Consider the following 21,674-nt stretch of genomic DNA (forward strand, 5'->3'; position numbering starts at 1 on the left):
GTTGAACTGAATGAAAATGGATGGCTCTTAAACTGCCTTCAGATTGGGAAATATGTAAAGCAGAAGTGAAATTTACATGACTAAAACAACACGGCCCTGAGAGTTCAGCTATAGCTTCGTCCATTTGCCCAGCAAGAATCCTGAATTATAATCAGCTACACGGCCACAGGTCACGGATATATTCACCATCAAGTATTTATTAATTCACAATGTAATAAAACACAGAAAATCCAAATGACTTTAATGAAAACATTTTCTTCTTTGTTTTACTTCGTAAAAAACATGTAAGGACCAGGATTTTGAACAATTAAGTTTACTTGTAAAAGAGCCTTGCGGTTGACCTCAGTAGAATTCAACAAAAATTTGTTCTTGTAGATTTTATTGGCAAATTCTTGTTTCCTTAGTTAGAAATTTTGATTTCTATTGTTTTTAAACAACTTTTATCTCAATTTTTCATGAAAGCACATTTTTTAAACTTTTACTTAAACGTTTGTAACACACTGTTATTCATGCAGAGATATTATAAATTTGAAACCTGAATTTTAGCTGCTGAATATAAAGTACTGCAGATAGCTAATATGGCTGCTAATTTCTGCTCCTAAACATCACAAAAGTATTTTAAAATATAGCTGTAAAATGGGAAGTGTGTGGCAATGAAAATATAGTGTATGCATCTGCTCAGAACTGAATGTTATTTCTAAACAGTCAGGTTGTTCAAAAATCTATGTAGAGCAGATATCTGCCTCTTTTATGGCTGGGGTGACGGTGGCACAGGAGTTAAGTGCTCGTCCCGTAATCGGAAGGTTGCAGGTTCGAGCCCTGCTCAGTCTGTCGCTGTCGTTGTGTCCTTGGGCAAGACACTTAACCCACGTTGCCTGCTGGTGGTGGTCGGAGGGACCGGTGGCGCCAGTGCTCGGCAGCCTCACCTCTGTCTGTGCGCCCCAGGGCAGCTGTGGCTACATTGTAGCTCATCCCCACCAGTGTGTGAATGTGTGTGTGAATGGGTGAATGACTGATTGTGTTGTAAAGCGTCTCGGGGGGTTCCAGGACTCTAGAAGGCACTATATCAAATACAGGCCATGTACCATTTCTTCTAGTGATGGGAATTTTGGCTCTTTTTAGAGAGCTGGTTCTTTTGGCTCAGCTCACCAAAAAGATCACTAAGAAGGCTCCCAAGTGGCTCCTCAGATTTTATGTTGCGTAAAGTATTTTTATCACCAAAAATAATGCAAAACTATATGTAAAATGATTTACTAATGTAAAAAAATGCTATATATCAAATACTTATCATTTATGTGAATTTAATAACTGAACACTTTAAGAAATCTCAACTTTCCGACTGCTGTCGCTCATTTTCTCACCGTCTTCGTCGCACTCTCCTCTCTCTCTCGCTCGCCCTTTTCCTCCTCCTCATTCCCTCTCGTCTCCCTCCGCCCGCATGTGCTCTGCTGTGTGTCTGTCTGAGTCTGGTCCTCCCTCTTCCCCGCCCCTACTGCTCTGTGTGTGGACAGTCTGGACACAGTTACACATGTTGACCAATCACCTGTGGCTTTCAGTAAAGCAAGAGCGGGAGGGGAGGGAGGGTGGCGGCGCCCAATGACAAGCCAATTCCCATTGTTCACTTCATAGAGCCGGCTCTTAGAGCCAGTTCGTTTGCGACCGACGCATCACTAATTTAGTCATCGTCTGTCTTATTTGTTAGTATGCACAAGTAGTACTAATGTCGATAGTTTTGTTTTGTTACAAACTAAAAATGTGACAAAGTGACAGATGTACATCATGGTGTGTTTGCTCAAAACCTTTTGTCCTGAAAGGAAAAAAAAAACATCAAATCCATTACACTTCACATACTTTGATCATAACTTTCCACTTTATTATCCCAGCAGAAACGTAAAATATTTTATTTTGAAAATTGTGTTTATTCATTCATTAATTCATTCATTCTTTCTTTCATTCCAGGCGTTTGTCTTTTACCATGTAGGTGACAAACCACCGCCACAATATGTACATATTTTAAATAATGAACATTAGTATTGAATGCCTGAAAGGGAGTGGGAAGAAGAACAGTTTAAATAAATAAAATATAATTTTACATGCTGGGCCAGAAGAGCTACAGATTTATTAATTTTGTTGTTTGTCGACCTATTGATGAATGTGTTTGTTTTTGCTTGTTTCAGGCTAAACAGCAGAAGTCAGACGTTTGTGCACTCCAAAGCTAGAAGTGGAGTTTTGAAGTCTCCCAAGAGAAAAACAAAAAATGGCACTGTAGTCGATCTTTTTTTATGGTCAAAACAACACACACACAACAAAAAGGTGAGCAAAACACAAACGCACACGATATAAAACACACACAAGTTAAAAAATGAATCAAATGAGTGTTTATGATGTTTTTTCTACAGATTAAAAAACAATAATGCATATTTCTCTGTTTCCCTTATTAGTGTCAGTCAATAGTGACTGTATGATATGTGTGGATTGATGTCTGATGTGTTGTGCTGAAAGTGAGCAAGAACTGACATTTCAAGTCCTCTTCCTGCTGGAAGCTTTGTAGTTGTAGCAGCAATCAGGTCCCACATTCCTCTCATATTTTATCTGCTGTTGGATACATCTCACACTTTGATCTTGCTTGATTGTTTTGGGTTATTTTGTTTCCATGAGGCACAGAACCTGAGCCAATTTGAAGAGGCCAGCTACCACACTCAAATATAAAGCACTGTGTTTCTGCCCTTGTTAGGAAATTGGACCGACTTTCAGTCATTTCTGTAGCCTGATCCAAATCCTAACTGTGACTATTACATTATGCATAACCTGAAACAAATTCAACCAGTATCTTAATGGGTTGTGACTGCTCATAGGTAGTTGGAGACACGACGTTTCAGTTGGAATCGCTCTGAATTAGCTGCTGTGATACATTTTTAACATGCCTTGAAACAGCAACAAAATGGTAACACGTTGCTTGGGATTGTCCTGTCTGGTTTCTTGTTGCATCTTGGCAAAGCATTCATTGTTAAATGGACTCACAGGTCCATGTTTTTTAATTATTTTTTCAGATTATAATCGTCACTCCCCTGAGTTTTTCATGCAGGTTGAACATGAAAATAGTCTCCTACACCTGTCTACTGAATTAGCTTCTGATAGAAAATAGCAGAGAAACAGCAGAGAACATCTCAGCTACTAGAAGCTAACTGTTACCATTAGCGACTCCACCACATGGCAACACTTATTCAGGCTTGTGTTGTTTGAGATAAAACACCAACGTTGCTGAGCAAACAGAGTCAGTGTCAGAGTTGCATTGCTGTTAGCCAAGCAGAGATGAGATGTTCGAATATTAGGAAATAAGACTCCAAATCCTGCCAGCTGGAGCTCTCATGTGATCTGGAAATGTTCTAGATCGTGAAACAGGCACACCAGAGCTTTTTGAACTATAACAGCCCGTATAGAAGGGCCAGGCTGTGAAATAAAAATGGTTCCATTTTCCACTGATTCCAAACCACCACACCTAAATTCTGTGTACAATAATTTATTTTCAAAAACGTGATGATTTACTAAGGGCTAGGTTGGATTAATAACTCAGGGTGAACCAATGTCTAAAACAATAAACAAAACACCTCTAACTTCAAAGAGCCAACCGACCTAAATGACAAACATATTGGCCACCCGACTAACTAAATCAGGAGAAAACAAAATGCAAAAATAAAAGGTGGTTTACCGCTATGGAGACCTTGTAGTTAAAATCTCTAAGCACAAACAAATCACACAAACTCTGAGCCCAAAGTGGTGGCTGATTGGAGCGAGTGGAGAATGAGGAACACAATTGCGTCTCATCAGGTTCCATTTAACAGCTCTGCTCCAGCTGATCATACAATCCAAACGTCTCCTGGCCTTCATCCACCAATCCTAGGAGGGCACCTGCACACTCAAAGTAACATTTACCATAAAGAACAATTCAAAATAGAAAAAACAATGCTCCTTACGACTGTGTATTCGTAACACCCCTACACCCAAGAATGAAACAAACTCTATACACGGTTTAATAAAAATTAAAAAAAAAACACGACCCTACACAGCTCTTGAGAATTTGTCAGCTAAAATGTTGTCCGTACTCCTCCTGTACATGCTCTGCAGGTCGAAATCCTGTAGCAACAAGGACCATCGCATCAGACGCTAGTTGCCTCCATTTCAGAGTATGACTTATAAGGCATTAATTCCTACTAGAGCAGGGGTGGGCAATCACAGTCCTCGAGGGCCGCTGTCCAGCAGGTTTTACTTGTTTCTCTGCTTAAACACACCTGGTTTGAATCTACTAGTGATTAACAGGCTGCTGCAGAGCCTGATGAGCTGCTGAACAGGTGATTCATCCAGGAATCAGATGTGTTGGGGCAGGTAAACAACTAAAACCTGCTGGATAGCGGCCCTCGAGGACCTGGATTGTCCACCCCTGTACTAGAGACTACTAGAGACCACTGCTAATGTGTTGACTAATTGAGTGAACCACACCTTTAAAGAGCTTCCAAGATGCTAAATAGGGGATCTCTTCACCACACTCCTGGCTTTCTTGGCTATTTCTGTTTCGCAGCGATTTCATTTACATGTTTGTTAAAATTTTAGTTTCAAACTTCTATATTTTTGATTATATTAAACATTTTCAAGACTCATTTTTATTTTTGTTTTATATATCAATTTGATTTTAAACATTTAGGTTATATATTTGGATTTAATTCCAAATATTTTCACTTAATTTTTTTACAGTTTTATTTCTTTTTTGTTTGATGGTTTTGTTTTAAATACGTTTAACTATAAATTAAGCTGTTGTTTAAAGTATTTTGTTCCAACTTTATATATTTAGATTTTTAATGTATTTTGACTAATGAATCTGCATGTAGTAACATGCAGATGTTTGTTTTGTAATAGTAGTATGCATTCCATGAGACGTTTTCACCTCAGGAGTAGTTTGGACAGACCATTTGTTTCATTGGTCGACAACTCTTTCCAGAGTTTTCTCACATTTCTTTCACTTTCTGATCCACAGAAGCCAAATGAGGAAGAATTCTAGACAATTCACAAAAATGTGATGCCTTTCAAAACACATCTGTCTCATGAATTTACTCAAATTGTTCAAAATTCCAAAAGCAAGTAAATTAGCAAACTTCACAAAGATTTTGGAGACTTTTAATTACTTTCTTGTGGATTCTGTTCATAACTTGTCACACATAGACACATGTTGAAACCTCAAACCCAAAAATGACATTTCAGGACATTAGAACTGGCCTTTGGTCCCTGTAAAAACCACGTCCTGGCACGACGGGCACTTACACCACTAGATGTCCTGAAAAGTAAGAAAACTCAGAACACACACACACACACACACACACACACACACACACACACACACACACACACGTGATCCCTACATTGTCTTCCAGGTATGCTAAGGTGCTGTGGGCATGTTTTTTTTTAGTATTTTTATTTCAGACAATGACTGTCAGCATTCAGATTCTTGTGTTCCCATCTGTCTCTTCACAGAAAAACTCCCACATACACACACAGAAAAAGTCAGACAGTAAGTAAAACAGACACACACATTTGTTAATTATCTCCCTCCAGCTGAAGCCTGGCTCCCCCTCTCCTCCTTTCATCTTCACCTTTATGTCCTCCTCTCTCCCTCTGCATCTGATGGCGTCTATTTAAGGAGACTTACACACACATAAACACACTCTTGAGCACACACATACTCCATCACTGTCTCTCTTTCTTAGACACTTTTATGTTTTTCCACTCTTCAGTGGTCATTCACTCTGGGAAAGTTGCAGCTTCCAGCCAACTTTGATGACTTTACAGTAATTAGCTCTGTGGTTTGTTTGCTCTGCTGCTCCAGTGTGTGCTGGTTAGCAAAGAAGAGTCTGCTGCAGTTTGATAAGTGAGAAGTCAGGGTGCGTTTTTTCAGAGGCTTATTCAGTAACAGATGTCCAGTGAACATATATGAGGCACACATGTTTTTATGGCTCATGTTCGCAGCAGTCACAGCAAATCTGAAGTTAATTATGTCTAATGATCTAAATTAATGTTTTTTTGGATTACTTTAAGTGACTCAGATGAACTTTTCCTTATTTTATTTTTATTTTTTTTGTTGGTAAAATCAACTTTGACAAGTTGTCAAAGTTTTGAGTGTGTGCAGTTAAGAAAACAATATTTATTTATTGTTTTTACAAAAAAAGTGAATAAAAAGTGAAACAGATATACAAAAGGATGAAAAGTTATAATATTGCATGTTGGTAGGTTCAACTTCTTCCTACATATTTTCTGCTTCTTGATTGAATCACAAAAGTCTTTGTGGATTTATTTATCGTTTCAAGTATTTTTTCTTGCTTCTCTCAGTCCAGATCTGATTAAATGTACATCTAAAAATAAATATCACTGCATCTACTGTTGCTTAACTGTTACTATTCTCAAAACAACTGTTACCAACAATAGTTATTTAGTTGTAAAAATTATTAGAAGTAGTGAGATTGATCTGAATTTCAAAGATTTTCTTATTTATTAATTCTACAAATTATTTTTTGCCTCATGAGTTTGCATTACTTAAACCATTAAGCAGAATATTTTGTTTGCTTCCTTAATACTTTAAAAACAAATAATCCATTAAACTAAGATGTCACTGTGTGGAAAACTGATGGTTTTATGGCTGTGTTGGTCAAATCTTATTCTCAACAAATCTTGCTCAGTCCTTTTCCCCCAATGTGTGTTTTGTGAATGTTTACTATAACAACTGTAACATCAAATCTTAACACAATTTCTGCAAATATGAATGATTTGGCCAATAATTTAATTTGGCTGCTGTCTTAAATAATGTTCACCCCAAATAAGCAATCGGTTCTAGATGTACATCAAATTATTACTTCCTGAGAACTTTGTTTAAATCCATTCAGAGATGCATGAGATATTTAGCTGACATTTAACAACAATGCATCCAACACAGATGCAGCCCAGTATCAAGCTGTGACTTGGACTGATGCAAATATTGTGGGAATTAGTGGCTAAAAATAGATGGCAGGTCCTAACATTGTAGAATGGAGAGTACATCTGAGGTTGACAAAAAGAGCCCTGCAAGAGCAATGGTCTTGCTAGATCCAATGGACCCAATCTCATGGGTTTCCAATGGTGGTAATTCAGCTGTAGGTGAGAGCAGGGGGGTAAACGCTGCTAGACAGACACACTGCTTTAACACAGATTTTCTCAATCTCCTTGCTCTTCCTTGTAAAGCTGCTTAAGATTTAGTAGTTTGACATATTTAAACATCACTGGAGTGAGCAGAAACACAAAGTTATGGGGGGAAATCCTGGCAGCTTTATTATGATTAGCAAGAAATGTCTCAGTTCCAATCAATCAAGTACTAAAAACCATTATATTGGTTTAGTTGATCTAGAGCAGTAAAATTAGATGGCTTATTTAAATGAAATCCTCAGGACTACAGTAAGCCTAATTCATTCACAAACTCATCTCTGTTTCTCCAAACTGAGGTTTTTCAAACAGCTAAGGCTAGTTAGGTGACGTTTCAACCATCCTAACGTGTATTTGGTGTAAAACCTTTAAATTTTACTTGAGATTCAATAATTATGTCTTGTAGCAGTTACATCTTAAACATGTAACTTCACAAAATGTAGAGCAGAACAAGGCCTGGTATTTGGGAGGAAACTGTTCAATATGTTTTCGAGGCATTGTCCAACAACCCAAATGCAGGAAGGCAGAGGGAGTTAGCGTTCATTTTTGCTAACTTTTGCATATAACATGGAATTCACTCAGAAACTACTTGTAGTTTGTTAAATATGATAAGTCAGGCTAAAATTAAAATAGTTTTCAACCCTATTTCCTGCATTAGCTGCAGAAAGAAAATAGGCATGGTAATATACTGGTGCAGGTTTTCCACACAATAGAGGCTAACGACTCATCGGGGTAGGGAGGAGGGGTATTCATAGGTAGTTTCTGCTCGTTAAGCAGCAGACAGCTACAGTTTATAAGTTTGACCCTCCCGTATTCCACCTAAAACTGACAAATCTCCTTGGATGAGAAGAGAAACGTCTTCAGGCAGAGTAATAGCTTGGGTCAGTAAAGCCTTCTTTGTCATCGGCAAATATTAGCGTTTGTGGAGTTGCCCACCATGGCTTGCGACTGGAAATGGCAGAGTTTATTTTATGGCCAGAAGAGAGAAGTGCATCTGTTCTGTTAGTAGAAGCTGACCGCTAGCATTAGCAACTTCCCAACATGGCAGAACACGTTCAGGTTTTTGCTATTTGTGGAGAAATAACATCAAAATTGCTTTTTTTTTTTACCCAAGAAAGTTTTTTTCATATAGTGTCATGGACCAGGGAGATGTCTGAGTTAATGTTTGATCTCTCTTTCTTGTCAGTGGATAGCCAAGTGGTCTGAAGGTGAAGATCAGCAGGTCCGATGGTTTATGAGAATGGTTCAAAGGCAAACATCGGCTACAATCTAGCCTCAAATCTGCCATCCATCAAATCTGTTGGTCCTCAAAGGTCATCATCCTGCACACTGTATCCATGTCTAAGCTTCAGCACACCTGGCTTTAACCAGTAGGTTAACTGTGTCCATGCCTGTGGGCCAATTATTACCAGATTCATGTGGGACTTTACTTCAGGGTCTACAGGGATGCTTCATTGGGGATGTTGGTGATTTTGCTTGTCAGAAAACATACGATCAGTCATTCACAGGAGCAGCAACCCTCCTACTGTCTGTGTTTGTGTTAACAAAGAAGGTAACTGAATGGTGTCCAGATGAAAGCAAATACCTCAGGTAACTTTTCAGATTTAAAGAGTTTTCATCTTCGACATTCAGAAAGAACAATGTCTTATGTCTTAACCACCAGAACTGGCCTTGGTGCGGCGAAATAAACACGGAGTGAATTTAACATTAAAAATGAACTTTTTATTAAGGGGGAAAGTGTGTTTATACCCCTGTTATCTTATTGGATTTAATTAGAAGACTGCTCATAGTTCTTTTCCTATAATAACAAAAAATATAGATTCCAATAAAAGTTCTGTCAGTAAAGGGAATTGATGGTAATTACTGGTTATAAACATTATAAATATTTTATTAACTAGATAATAGCAGAAAATAAAGCTTTGTGACCTTTAATATATTATTTTAAACATTGGCATAAGCTCTTTACCTGTTTATGTAAAATACAGGGTAGCAAAGAAAGGACCTAATTCATTTTTGGTTGTTTTCCAAAATGCCCATGAGGAAGCAGAGCACCTTCACTTTGACACGAGCATTTTCCACTCCTACCACATGCACCATTTTATCCTGACTATTATATTTTTTATTATGACTTGTGAGGATTCTGCATAAATGTTTGCTGTTGTATGTGAATAAGAAAAAAAGCAAGGTCTCAGCAGCTCTGTGAGGGGAGGCGGGAGACACAATGTGGGCAAACAGAGAGCAGCGAGGCCTCGGTAGACTCAGTGAGGGTGTGCAGCACACCAAATCCAGACGTGAAAGGTTTTCCTGCAGAGTTCTATTTGTGGCGTGGAACGCAACCGATAGGAACGTGCAAGAAAATATAATTTATATTTCTGTTTTTCTGATAGTGACAGACCAGATTTGACTATGGCTGTTTAAAGCAAACGAACAAATAAAAAAATAAATAAACATTTGGATTTTGTTTCTGAAGAAGACACAGCTGGTGCAATCATGTTTTAGTCTGTATCTCCCATTCTAATGCCTCCAGGTGCCAGATTTAAAACATGATCTGGGAATGAGTTTTGACTTTTTAATAGTTTACATCATAAAGGCAGAATAGCAAAAGCACCTGTGCTAAATATGAAGTGAAGCAGACATTTTAATCTACACCAACTCAGGTGGAGAAGGTAAACAGGTGTTTAAACACTTTGTTGGAGCAAAAACGTACCCAGCATCCTGAAACATTTACTGGACAAAGTATGGAAACCAAATCCAGTGGTCCCAAACTAAATACACTTTTAAAAATATTATCAATACAACTGAAGAGATGTCTCACCTAGTCAATGAGAACCATGTGTGGTTTAAGTAAGGCTAATGTGGACAGAATTTAAGAGGAATCAAAGTTTGATGAAAATAGTATTTGATATAAGGAGACAGACTCAAACGTTCATCCGGTGGAAGAGGATTAGGGACACTGGTAAGAAAAAGAATGAAAGAAAAATAATTCTTACTTCTTTCTCAGAAGTGAAAAATTATCAGAATCCTTTTTCTTTTCCTTTTTTTTCTTTTCTGTGAACCTAATCCTCTTCTGTATTATTCAAATAAGTCTAAAGATGTTCTAATACAGTTTTCCCCATTCATCCATTTTCAGCCGCTTGGGTTACAGGGATAGCATCCTAAGCAGAGTGGCCCGGACTTCCCTCTCCTCTCCCAAGCCACTTGGGCCAGCTCCTCCATGGGGATCCTAAGGGAGTGCTAAGGCCCTGGCCAGCCGAGAAACCCAGTCCCTCCAGCGTGTCCTGGGTCTTCCTTTGGGTCTCTATCTCTAAGGGAGAGCCCAGACATCCTGCGGAGAAAACTAATGTTGGCCGCCTTCATCCATGATCTCATTCTTTCGCTCACTACCCAAAGCTGGTGACCATTGCTGAGGGTAGGAACTTAGATTGACCTTCCAGCCTTCCAGCTCAGCTCTGTCTTCACCACAATTCTAAATTCATTCTTTATGAGAAAATATAATATTTGCATTTGTTGATGTAAAGCTAACGTTAAGTGCGCTAATGACTCATTATTTTACAATGCTATGTATTTTTGTCATTCTTACAAAATCATTGATGATAATAGCTGTTCACGTGATTTCTTGCCTGATTTTTTTCACTTTAAATCCTGTAAAGCAGCGTTTTAAACAATGCCTGCAGTTTAGCATCAGCTAGCTTGTTCACTCCACTGTTGACAAAGCAGCTAGAGGGAGAAAACACCACAATCTTTATGCTTTTGACTCCCCTGTGCGTTCATGACAAACTCAGCCCCTCTGTGTTTGTATGCAGATGGCGCACGCTTCAGCTAGCCAAAATTAGGACATTATCATGGATGAAAACAGTCAATTAATCAAATCACAAACTGTGAATCTTGCATTTACCTAAGCTATCTGACTGGCGCTGAGTATGTGAGCTAACAGTCCTTGATAATTAAAAGCTCTGTTGTTCTCTTACTGAATGACGGGATGCTAGCTCTAAAAATAGCTGCCGTGAAGCTACGCTGCTTTGCACCTCCATCTAAACGTTGAGTAAACACAAAATAGTGGATGTCTAAATAACACATTCACACAAATGTACCCACGGAATAATTGTTCCGGCCCTGGCTGTCTGTCAAGCATCCAACAGCTTTATAATGACATGCTAATAAGGGGCTAACGACAGAGAAAAAGCCTTACAAGCTTTGCAATTAAGATGATTGAAAACTCTTCTCCTCTTTACTCCTCTTGTTATTCCCCAGAGAGGGGGGTGGGTGGGGGCTAGCGGCTCAGTCCGTTTTTTCAGCACTGCTTGTTTTAAGTAGCTTTTATAGAAGTTTTTAACGTGGACGTACGAGCAGCGTGAGAGGAATGTGGTGAGTCGGTTCTGTGTGTCCCTTTGTTCACTCTCTAATAATGTCCCTGCTTAGGCATGCAGGGCCTTGTCAGAATGCTGAATACATTTTTCATGAGACCTGCCTACATTAACACACACCCACTCACACTTTTCTTACGTTCACACACATGTACACAGCTCCATTTCTGGTTTCGCTTTCTTCCTGTAGTCTCATTTTTGGCAGTAATGCAAATGGACACAGTCCATCAAGAGGAGTGGGAGAAGAGGAGGGCAGGATAAGGAGAGAAAGGCTAAGACGGCGATAACAGGATGTCTCGCCTTCCAGTTGTTAGCATAAATTATCCCCATCCCAACTGTGGCTGTGAAGAACTCACAGTGCCCGCATTAATGTCTTTGTTAAATAAACCACCAGCCTCCGTGACTTATTTTTGTCATTTTTGATTAATTAAACTTTTGATAGTCAATCAATCAATCAAGTGTTTATTTATACATAGAGCCCTTTTCGGGCGCCCAAGGTGCTAGAACACATTGTAAAAAGACATAGTCATAAAAGAGAGGTTAAAACATAAATGGTAAATGGTAAATGGCCTGTATTTGATATAGCGCCTTCTAGAGTCCTAGAACCCCTCAAGGAGCTTTACAACACAATCAGTCATTCACCCATTCACACACACATTCACACGCTGGTGGGGATGAGCTACAATGTAGCCACAGCTGCCCTGGGGCGCACTGACATAGGCGAGGCTGCCGAGCACTGGCGCCACCGGTCCTTCCGACCACCACCAGCAGGCAAGGTGGGTTAAGTGTCTTGCCAAAGGACACAACGACAGCGACAGACTGAGCGGGGCTCGAACCTGCAACCTTCCTATTAAGGGGCGAGCACTTAACGCCTGTGCCACCGTCACCCACGTGGAGCATAAGGCAAAGGGATAAAACAATGAACAAAAGTGCCCTATACAAGGAATAAAACAGCAATTTAAAACAAGAACTAAAAATAAAATGAAAGCAAGCCAACTTCAAACATGTTCTGGAAATGCTAATAAAAATATGAGTTTTTAGTTGACTCTTAAAAACTGGCAAAGAGTTAGACAGCCTTACTTCAGGTGGCAGCTGGTTCCACAGTGATGGGGCTTGGACAGAGAAAGCCCGGTCCCCACAAGTTTGACTCTTTTGATAGAGACGTTTCCAGTCCGGCGTGATGACAACACAGCCTTCGCCAGACTTGGCTCTGCTTGGTTTTCAGCTCAGAAAACCAAAAATGTCCGTGTGAAACCACATCGGTTTTTTCCTCCACATGGATTTCAAAGGAGGATTTTGAAAGCAAGCACACAAAGACGAAACACCTTTTAGAGTTGCTGTAGCACGGTTTTTCTACAGCCTCTCTGCTATTGTCTCATCTACAGAGAAATTGCTAAGATCTTTTTCATTGAGCACCTAATTTAAATTGCTTAGCTGAAGAAAATGAGCAAAGCTGTGAGGAAAATGCTCCAAGCGATATCTCTACACAACACAGTTGTTAAGGCAGCAGCAGCATACAAAAAATGGACACTTTGGATGGTTTTATAACAAAGAGGTAAAAACTAAATGTATTTGTTCAAAGTTTCTGTGACTTAGAGGTCAACACCAACTCCTTCAAGCAGGATATTCATTTCTCAAGATGACACTGTTATATATGGCTGTAAATTCAGCAGCAGCCTTGAAATAATGGTCTTACTAGCTGCAACTACTCTTACTTGAGTCCAGATAAAAAGAAACACTTTCATTTTGTCTCTACAATAACTCATTTATGTCACAGAATGCATGGAATGGAAATACTGTTGTTAGCTGACTAACAGACTAACAAGTATGTGTAGCTATATCTAGCTAAGAGTACAGTATGTGTAGCTAAATCTAACTATCAAATTAAAAGAAATTAAAAAATTAATTACTCAAAAGCTGAATTAAAAAAACAGAGTGGTGTTTCATCATTTAATCTTGGACACAATCGACCACAATATTGTTTTAGAGAGGCTTAAGATTCGGTTGGGGATCAGAAGGGACCGCATTGGATTGGTGTAGGTCTTATCTCTGGGGTAGATGCATGGATGAATACTCTTCTCCCTTGGGGGGTTCCTCAAGTTTCAGTTTTAGGACCTATACTGTTCTCCATATATATCCTTCCACTGAGCAATATTTTCACTAGGTTTCAGATTGAGACATGTACGCTATCTGGCAGTTGATCTACCTAACTCTATCCTTATTGGATTGCCTCTCAGAAATCAAGATCTGGTTTTCTGCCAACTTCCTTCATCTGAATGAGAATAAAACTGAGGCTATTGTATTTCCTCCCTGAAAGTGACACACTGATAGAACTTTCAGCTTTTCCTTTCAGGTTAATCCGCTTGCATGTGGCTCAGAATGCAGCAGCTCGCTCGCTGACAGGTAGGAGACGCAGGGATCACATAACTCTGGTTTTAAAAGCTCTTCACTGGCTCCCGATCACTTACAGGATTAAATTTAAAATGCTACTGCTCTGTTTTATGGCACTACACAATTTGGCCCCTCCTTATCTGTCTTTAGTCTGGGGATCAAACTGCACTCTGAACTAAGCACGTCTCTTCATGTTAATACCACTGTCAAGTCCTGTCTTTTACAGCCGCGCCGGTTACTTCATTAGAAAAACGCTTTGAAAGGATCTCATACGGAAAAAGTAATCAATGCATGTATCACTTATCGGACTTGGTTATGCCAACCCAGCCTGAATTGGAGTAAATAAATCTTCGCTGAACTGTCTCCAAAAGGTCCAGAATGGTGCGGCTCGTTTCCTAGATATGTTCCCATTACTCCTATTCTGGCAGAACTGCACTGACTACCTGCAAATTTCCCTTTCTCTTTCACGCACGCGCGCGCGCGCGCGTGTGTGTGTGTGTGTGTGTGAGTTTGCGTGAGTTTGCATCTGCTTGGGATGGGATTGAGGGTGGGAGGATACAAAGGGGATCTCGTATGTGAATCTGTGTGGGAGGGGTGAGAACCCGACTGCTGTCTGGTTATTTTTAATATTGTAAAGTGCTTTGAGCTGCATTTGTATGAAAAGCGCTTCATAAATAAATTTGATTTGATTTGATGTGAAATTTAACCCTCTGGAGGCAGGCAAAAACCTTATTAAAACCTACCTAACTGGTTACTCCACATACGTATTTCATGAGTGTTACAGACGCTGTCTGTTTTGTGGCCACAAGATGGCCTCGGTGCTCCTCCTGATCTCCTGGCTCCAGCTGAGCCAGGTGTCGCACATCATTCAATCAGGGAGCTTCCTTTAAAAGCCAGCTCCCTCTGTCATTCGAGGAGGGAAGCTTAGCAGAGGCCTGAGTGTTAAAGCTGGTGTTCCTCTTTTCCCTCCTAGAGCTGACTTATTTAGTCTCGTTGTGCAACCTGTGTGGTTTGGTTATTCTTCCTAGTTCAGAGCTCGCTTTTCGTCTTCTTTAGAATTCTCGTTAAAGAGTTCAGCTCACCCTTTTGGTGGAGCTTTTTGTGTTTATTCTTACTCGTTAAAGAGTTCAGCTCACCCTTTTGGTGGAGCTTTTTGTGTTTAACTCATTCCCTTAGTTTCCCGGTTTAGTCCCGGCGTTTTGTGTTTATTAATATTATTGTTCTTTGCCCAGTCCTGGATGGTCCTTGTGTTTTGTATTATCATTAATTCCCCAGTGTGGACATCCTTTCGGTTTTGTATTCATTGTTCCTTTGCCTGCATAAAGCAGTGTTTTAGTTAATAAACTCCTCTAAGAGAGTAAATCTTGGTTTGGTCTGGTTTTACACACATTTTTCTTTACGCCCTCAAACCATCATCTCCTAGACGAGCTGGGGGCCGTAAAAGAGTGGGGGCTCGTCCGGGATTATTTTTGTCATATTGTACATCTATTCCCGGTTTACCATCTTTTTGTGTTTCTGGACTAACCTTGTTTCCTCTCTTGGAGGTGGAGCGGACGTCACCATGGCAACCTTTGACTTGCGGGCTTTTGTGGAGGCTCCCTCGCGCCGGCTGCTGGAGCGTTGCAGAAAAGCCGACCTGCTGGAAGTAGCTGCCCACTTCGATCTGGTTGTCCCGAAATCGCTCCCGAAAGACGCTCTACGGAAGTTCGTTGTGGACTATTTGGAGGCTCACGAGATCCTTCCGCCTCCTCCTGAGACCGGCTCACGCCCTTCATCGCCTCCGGTGGCTCCAGAAAAAGAGGTCAAGCCAAAAGAATCCTCTTCCGGCTCATCGTCACCAGATCGGAGTCCTTCGACTTCTCCACTCAGTGGAGCTCGCCTGAAGCTCCGGCTCGCTCGCCTGCGCATGGAGGCTGATGAACGCGCTCTCGAACGGCGGTTACGCCATGAAATGGATTTAAAAAGACTGGACGCTGAAACTCAGCTTAAGATGCTCGAGATCGAGCTACGCAACAAAAAGCCCGTTCCTGACGCGGCATGGACTTCTTCTCAAGAACCTGATGACTCGTCTACCTCCCGTGCGGGGTTTCGCCCAGATCCAGTGACACCTGCCAGTTCGCCGTTGCAAACGACACCGTTTGATGTCAGCAAATGCATTACGCTGCTGCCCCAGTTCCGGGAGACAGAAGTGGACGGCTACTTCCTTGCCTTTGAGCGGATCGCTGCGACGCTGCAGTGGCCTCGCGAGGTCTGGCCTCTCCTCTTGACTTGCAGGTTAACAGGTAAGGCCCTTCAGGTGGTATCCGCTCTGTCTCCAACAGACGGTACAGATTACGACAAGGTAAAGTCAGCCGTACTCACAGCGTATGAACTAGTTCCTGAAGCCTACAGACAGCGCTTCAGATTCGAGAAACCTAAGTTAAATCAGTCCTATGTTGAGTATGCTCACATGAAGTCTGTGTTGTTTGAGAAATGGTGTTCTGCTTCGCATATTTCCACTTTGTCTGATCTAAAGGAGCTCATTTTAATAGAAGAGTTCAAACGACATCTGCCTGAAAAACTGGTTCTTTATTTGAACGAACAGAAAGTGAATTCTTTCTCTGAAGCTGCTCTCCTCGCCGATGAGTTCTCCCTCACTCACCGGGTCAGAGAGACTCGTACTGACGCGAACCGTGTATTCAGACCCAGTGTAAGATTAACTCCGTCCTCGAATTCTGAAAAACCCGAATGTTTTTACTGCCATAAACGTGGCCACGTCATCCGTGATTGTTATTCTCTGAAACTAAAGAACCGTAGAACCGGAAGTTCTCCAAATAAGGACCGACCTGAAATAGCTTGCTGTAACAAAACTCACGCTGAAAAGCCCAGTCCCTGCTTTAAACCATTCCTTTCGGAGGGTTTTGTGTCTCTTCCGGGTTCTGAAGCTGAAAAAAAAGTTGTTATCTTGAGAGACACAGGAGCTTCCCTGACTTTAATAAAAAGAAGTTTGCTGCCCTTTTCTGAAGATAGCCAAGCCGGCTATTCGGTGATGCTGCAAGGCATCGAGATGGGAGGTGTCTCGGCCGAAATGCACCACATTAAACTGACCTGTCCCTTAGTCTCGGGTGATTTTCTGGTTGGTGTGTTGGACGAACTCCCTACAAAGGGAGTTGATTTAATATTAGGAAATGATGCAGCTGGAGGTTTGGTCGTACCTCTGCCTGAACTCATTTTAGAACCCGAAGTTCATGATGAAGCCCCTCTGCCTGCTTGTGTGCTAACTAGAGCTCAAGCTAAAAAGGATCCGGAGATAACTCTCCGTGACTCTGTGTTGCATCCTTTCCTGGCAGACGACAACTCCGGTGCAGATACTACTGCTGTTATAAAGCCCCAGGTTGCTGTGAACTTCCTTATAAGTCACGATGTTTTAGTAGCAGCTCAGAGAATGGACAAACTCCTTGTTTTGCACTCGCTGCTGATAACTCTACTCCTGTCACTGACATTCCTTTTTCTTAAACCCCAGTCTGTCCCCAGGTTTTACTCTTTCTTAGAAATCTTGTGTTGTGCACCGATCCTGGCTGTTCCTGATCTGTCCCGGCCATTTAAAATCGAGGTTGACACCTCTGACGTCTGAGCAGGAGCTGTTCTCCTCCAAGAGGATGCTAACGGACTTGATCACCCCGTCTGCTATTTCTCCAGGAAGTTCAACCAGTCACAACGCAACTACTCTACAATAGAAAAGGAAACTCTGGCTTTAATTTGGTCCCTGCAACATTTTCATGTGTATGTCTGCAGCCATTTCACCACTGTTGTTTTCTCAGATCACAACCCGCTGACCTTCCTCCACCGCATGTTCAACTCAAATCAACGCCTAATGAGATGGGCTCTCCTCCTCCAGGAGTTCAACATCGAGGTCCGCCACAAGAAGGGGACGGACAACTTGATGGCTGACGCGCTATCCCGATGCCACGCAGATTGAGGCTCCCAAGTAGTTTTTGTTTTGGTTTAGCTGTAAGGATCTCCCTTTAAGGCTAGTGTTGGTAGCGCAAGCTACCATCTCGGGGACACTCCGCAGCGCTGAGGATCAGCGCAGCGCGATATTTTTGTGTTTAATCAGCCCGCCTTCAGAGATCCAGGGATTTTAGTTAGTTAGTTAGCTGTTTTGTTTCTAGTTAGTTAGTGGGAGCACTCTTGTTTTTGGTGGCAACAACAAAAATAACTTTTAGTTGTTGTTTTGAGGGGGAGGGTGTTACAGACGCTGTCTGTTTTGTGGCCACAAGATGGCCTCGGTGCTCCTCCTGATCTCCTGGCTCCAGCTGAGCCAGGTGTCGCACATCATTCAATCAGGGAGCTTCCTTTAAAAGCCAGCTCCCTCTGTCATTCGAGGAGGGAAGCTTAGCAGAGGCCTGAGTGTTAAAGCTGGTGTTCCTCTTTTCCCTCCTAGAGCTGACTTATTTAGTCTCGTTGTGCAACCTGTGTGGTTTGGTTATTCTTCCTAGTTCAGAGCTCGCTTTTCGTCTTCTTTAGAATTCTCGTTAAAGAGTTCAGCTCACCCTTTTGGTGGAGCTTTTTGTGTTTATTCTTACTCGTTAAAGAGTTCAGCTCACCCTTTTGGTGGAGCTTTTTGTGTTTAACTCATTCCCTTAGTTTCCCGGTTTAGTCCCGGCGTTTTGTGTTTATTAATATTATTGTTCTTTGCCCAGTCCTGGATGGTCCTTGTGTTTTGTATTATCATTAATTCCCCAGTGTGGACATCCTTTCGGTTTTGTATTCATTGTTCCTTTGCCTGCATAAAGCAGTGTTTTAGTTAATAAACTCCTCTAAGAGAGTAAATCTTGGTTTGGTCTGGTTTTACACACATTTTTCTTTACGCCCTCAAACCATCATCTCCTAGACGAGCTGGGGGCCGTAAAAATGAGCATTTTTTAACTCAGAAGTACCCCTGAAGGACTTAGTTGTTCGTCCTTTTATCAAAACTTATTTTGAACCTGAGAGGGTTAAAGTCCTTGTTTTTGTTTACAACATTCTTCACACCCAAGCAGCATCCTATTTCACCAACATCATCACTCCTTTTGTCTCACAGCGATCTGAGATCAGCTGAACACCTGCTCCTGGCCGTACCTAAGGTTTGTTATAAATCCTCTAAATGAGGAACGGGCCTTCTCATATGCTGGCCTGAAACTACGGAATTACCTATCCCTGCATGTGAGGCAAGCTGGCAACATGTCTTGTATTTAGCTTTGTGACTTGTACTTTTATCTTGGATTTTGCTCTGGTTTGTTTCTGTTTTACTTCTTGTTTAGTCTTTAGACTTTGGTCAGCTCTTGTGTTGTTTTGAAATGTGCTATAGAAATAAAACTCTCACGTTATGGAGGATGGTTCGGACCCAAACTGCAGATACCCAGGATGACACGAGGCAGGAGTAGATAAAGAAAAATACTTTAATTTTAGGATGAACCCAAAACGAACATAAAAACCAAGAGGGCAGGAAGCCAAAGTCCAAAAATACAGGGGATGAACAGGAGATCCAAAAACACTAAAGGAGCGAGCAGGACTGACATAATAAGTCACACTGACAGCAACAATGGACCGACAAGAACAAGGAGACAAGGAGAGGGCTTGATACACTGGGGCTGGAGTGATAAGAGACGAGGAGCAGGTGTGTGGGGAACTGGCACAGGTGAAAGCAATAATGAGGAGAGGAGCAGAGGAGGACACCAGACCTGACTGGGAAGGACACACACATACACACACACACACACATCGAGCTGGGGAAGGACACACACACACACACACACACCAAGCTGGGGGAGGACACGCACACACACACACACACACACACACACACACCAAGCTGGGGACAAAAAGTCTGGAGCTACAAGAGAAGACACATAAATGAGACGCAGACAAAGGACACATGAGGACGCTTATGAGACCCAAAATGAGAACCTAGAGGATGGAGAACACATGAGGGAAGACGCAGACGTGACACATGACAAACTGGAATGAAATCTCAACTAATCAGGGCAAGTTTAATGATAGATTAAAACCAGAACACACTGTCAGGTTCAGAGGTGTCTAGTTGTGATGTACTTTGCCAGGCACAGAAACAATTTAACCCTGAAAACAAAACAAAAAAAAAATTCAAAAGGGTTGATTTAAAGTCAAAATCAGACCATATGGGCAATTTGAATGAAGGTAGTAATGCAGTTTTTTAATATGTGTTATATAAATATGCATTAACTTCTTCCCTTCCCTACAGCTCTTTTACTGACTATATTAGTTCAACAAACCTTCAACCTGCTACACTTCGGCTAAAAATTCCAGTCTTGGTGTGTTTAGAGCAATAGTTTTGATAATCTTTTGAAGTGGGTTTCTGGTAAAGGGAGTTATGAAGAATTAATATCTTATCTGTTTACCTATGGTGCATTTTGTTTGAACTCAGATATTTCCTGAGTTTTACAATAGAAAAATCAATTGTAACGCTTCTTTTAAAGTCTAGGGTTTCGACCAGTCCTGACTTCAAAATCCAACATGGCTGCCTTGTTGTGCATGAAGTCCTGTGATGTCTGTAGTTTATTTATGTCTCTGTATTTCTTCAGCCACACCTATAATGAAGTTTAACCTCCTTTACGGAAAACTCAAAGTGAGTTACTAATGGAAGTTAGCTAATTCAGTAACATGATCTAATTTGTTACTGTCTTCTTTCTTCATAATGCTGTTTCCGTCATGGATAAGAAAATGCGTGAGGTGTGTTGAAGCTGTCATCAGCTGATCGGTGGATGTTTACGTCCAGGTGCATCAGGGACAGTGAGGAACGAGAAAGACGTGATCAATAGAAAATAGTTGGAGACCTACACATTTGCTGCCGCAGGCATGCATCTGTTCTGTGGTCTGCAACCGTACAATTTTTATGTGACAGTGGGACTTCCCATGTAATGAAGGTCTGCTCTTCTGTTCACCGCTCAAATGTCAGTTCATTAATTTCTCACCATGATCTTTCACCTTCATAGATCATCTTCCAGTCAACCAATTGGAACCAGTTAGTGTTTCTGTTCATTTCTTTTGTGACACTGACTCTATCAGTCTCAGAATATGTCATGGATGCTCAGGTGTCATTAACTGTGTCTTTACCACCCAGCATCAGCACTTTTGGGTCTAACCTAAGTTAATAAATGTAAGTCCTCTATCAGATCTCTGCCTGTTCTAGCATCATTATTAAGGATTTTCATTTAAGAGTAGAACAGAATAAAATTGAATAGACTTTATTCATTGTACAGTGGGGACATTAAGGCATTTATAGAAATGCAGTCACTAGATTATGAGAAATAGAATTCCTAATAGAAACATTGAATTATACATACAAGTGCAACTGGAAAAATTTGAATATGGTCCAAAATTCTATTCATTTCATTAACTAGACCGAGTCACCATATGAAAGCTCAGGGCCCCGTGGCAAGGGTCTTCTATTAACAATTGTAAAATTTAGTTGATTGAGGTCTTGTGTCATATTACACAGTGACATTTAAATAGTTAAAATGTGTGTATTGGTTATTGTGTGTAATTTCTCCTGTTAGGTGTCCATTAATTTAAATTATTCTGTTTTAAAATAAACAATTGGACATAAATTTTATTATGTTCACGTCTATTTGGTCATTTATTTTTAGTATTGTATTGATTTATACTAAATGAATTGAGTTCTATTAAGAGGGGGAACTAATT

At 40.9% G+C, this 21,674-nt stretch overlaps 1 protein-coding gene across 1 annotated transcript in view; it reads left to right on the top strand.

Annotated features, from left to right (window-relative positions):
- Positions 1-21,674, top strand: part of htr2cl1 (5-hydroxytryptamine (serotonin) receptor 2C, G protein-coupled-like 1) — a 253,433-nt gene that overhangs the window by 135,135 nt on the left and 96,624 nt on the right. Inside the window, exon 4 of the mRNA XM_070548024.1 lies at positions 2,178-2,313. The gene's annotated coding sequence lies outside the window, so the exon portion shown is untranslated. The remainder of the gene's footprint in view (positions 1-2,177; positions 2,314-21,674) is intronic.

This window comes from Nothobranchius furzeri, chromosome 2 (assembly GCF_043380555.1).
Source record: "Nothobranchius furzeri strain GRZ-AD chromosome 2, NfurGRZ-RIMD1, whole genome shotgun sequence".
In the NCBI taxonomy this organism is placed as follows: Eukaryota; Metazoa; Chordata; class Actinopteri; order Cyprinodontiformes; family Nothobranchiidae; genus Nothobranchius; species Nothobranchius furzeri.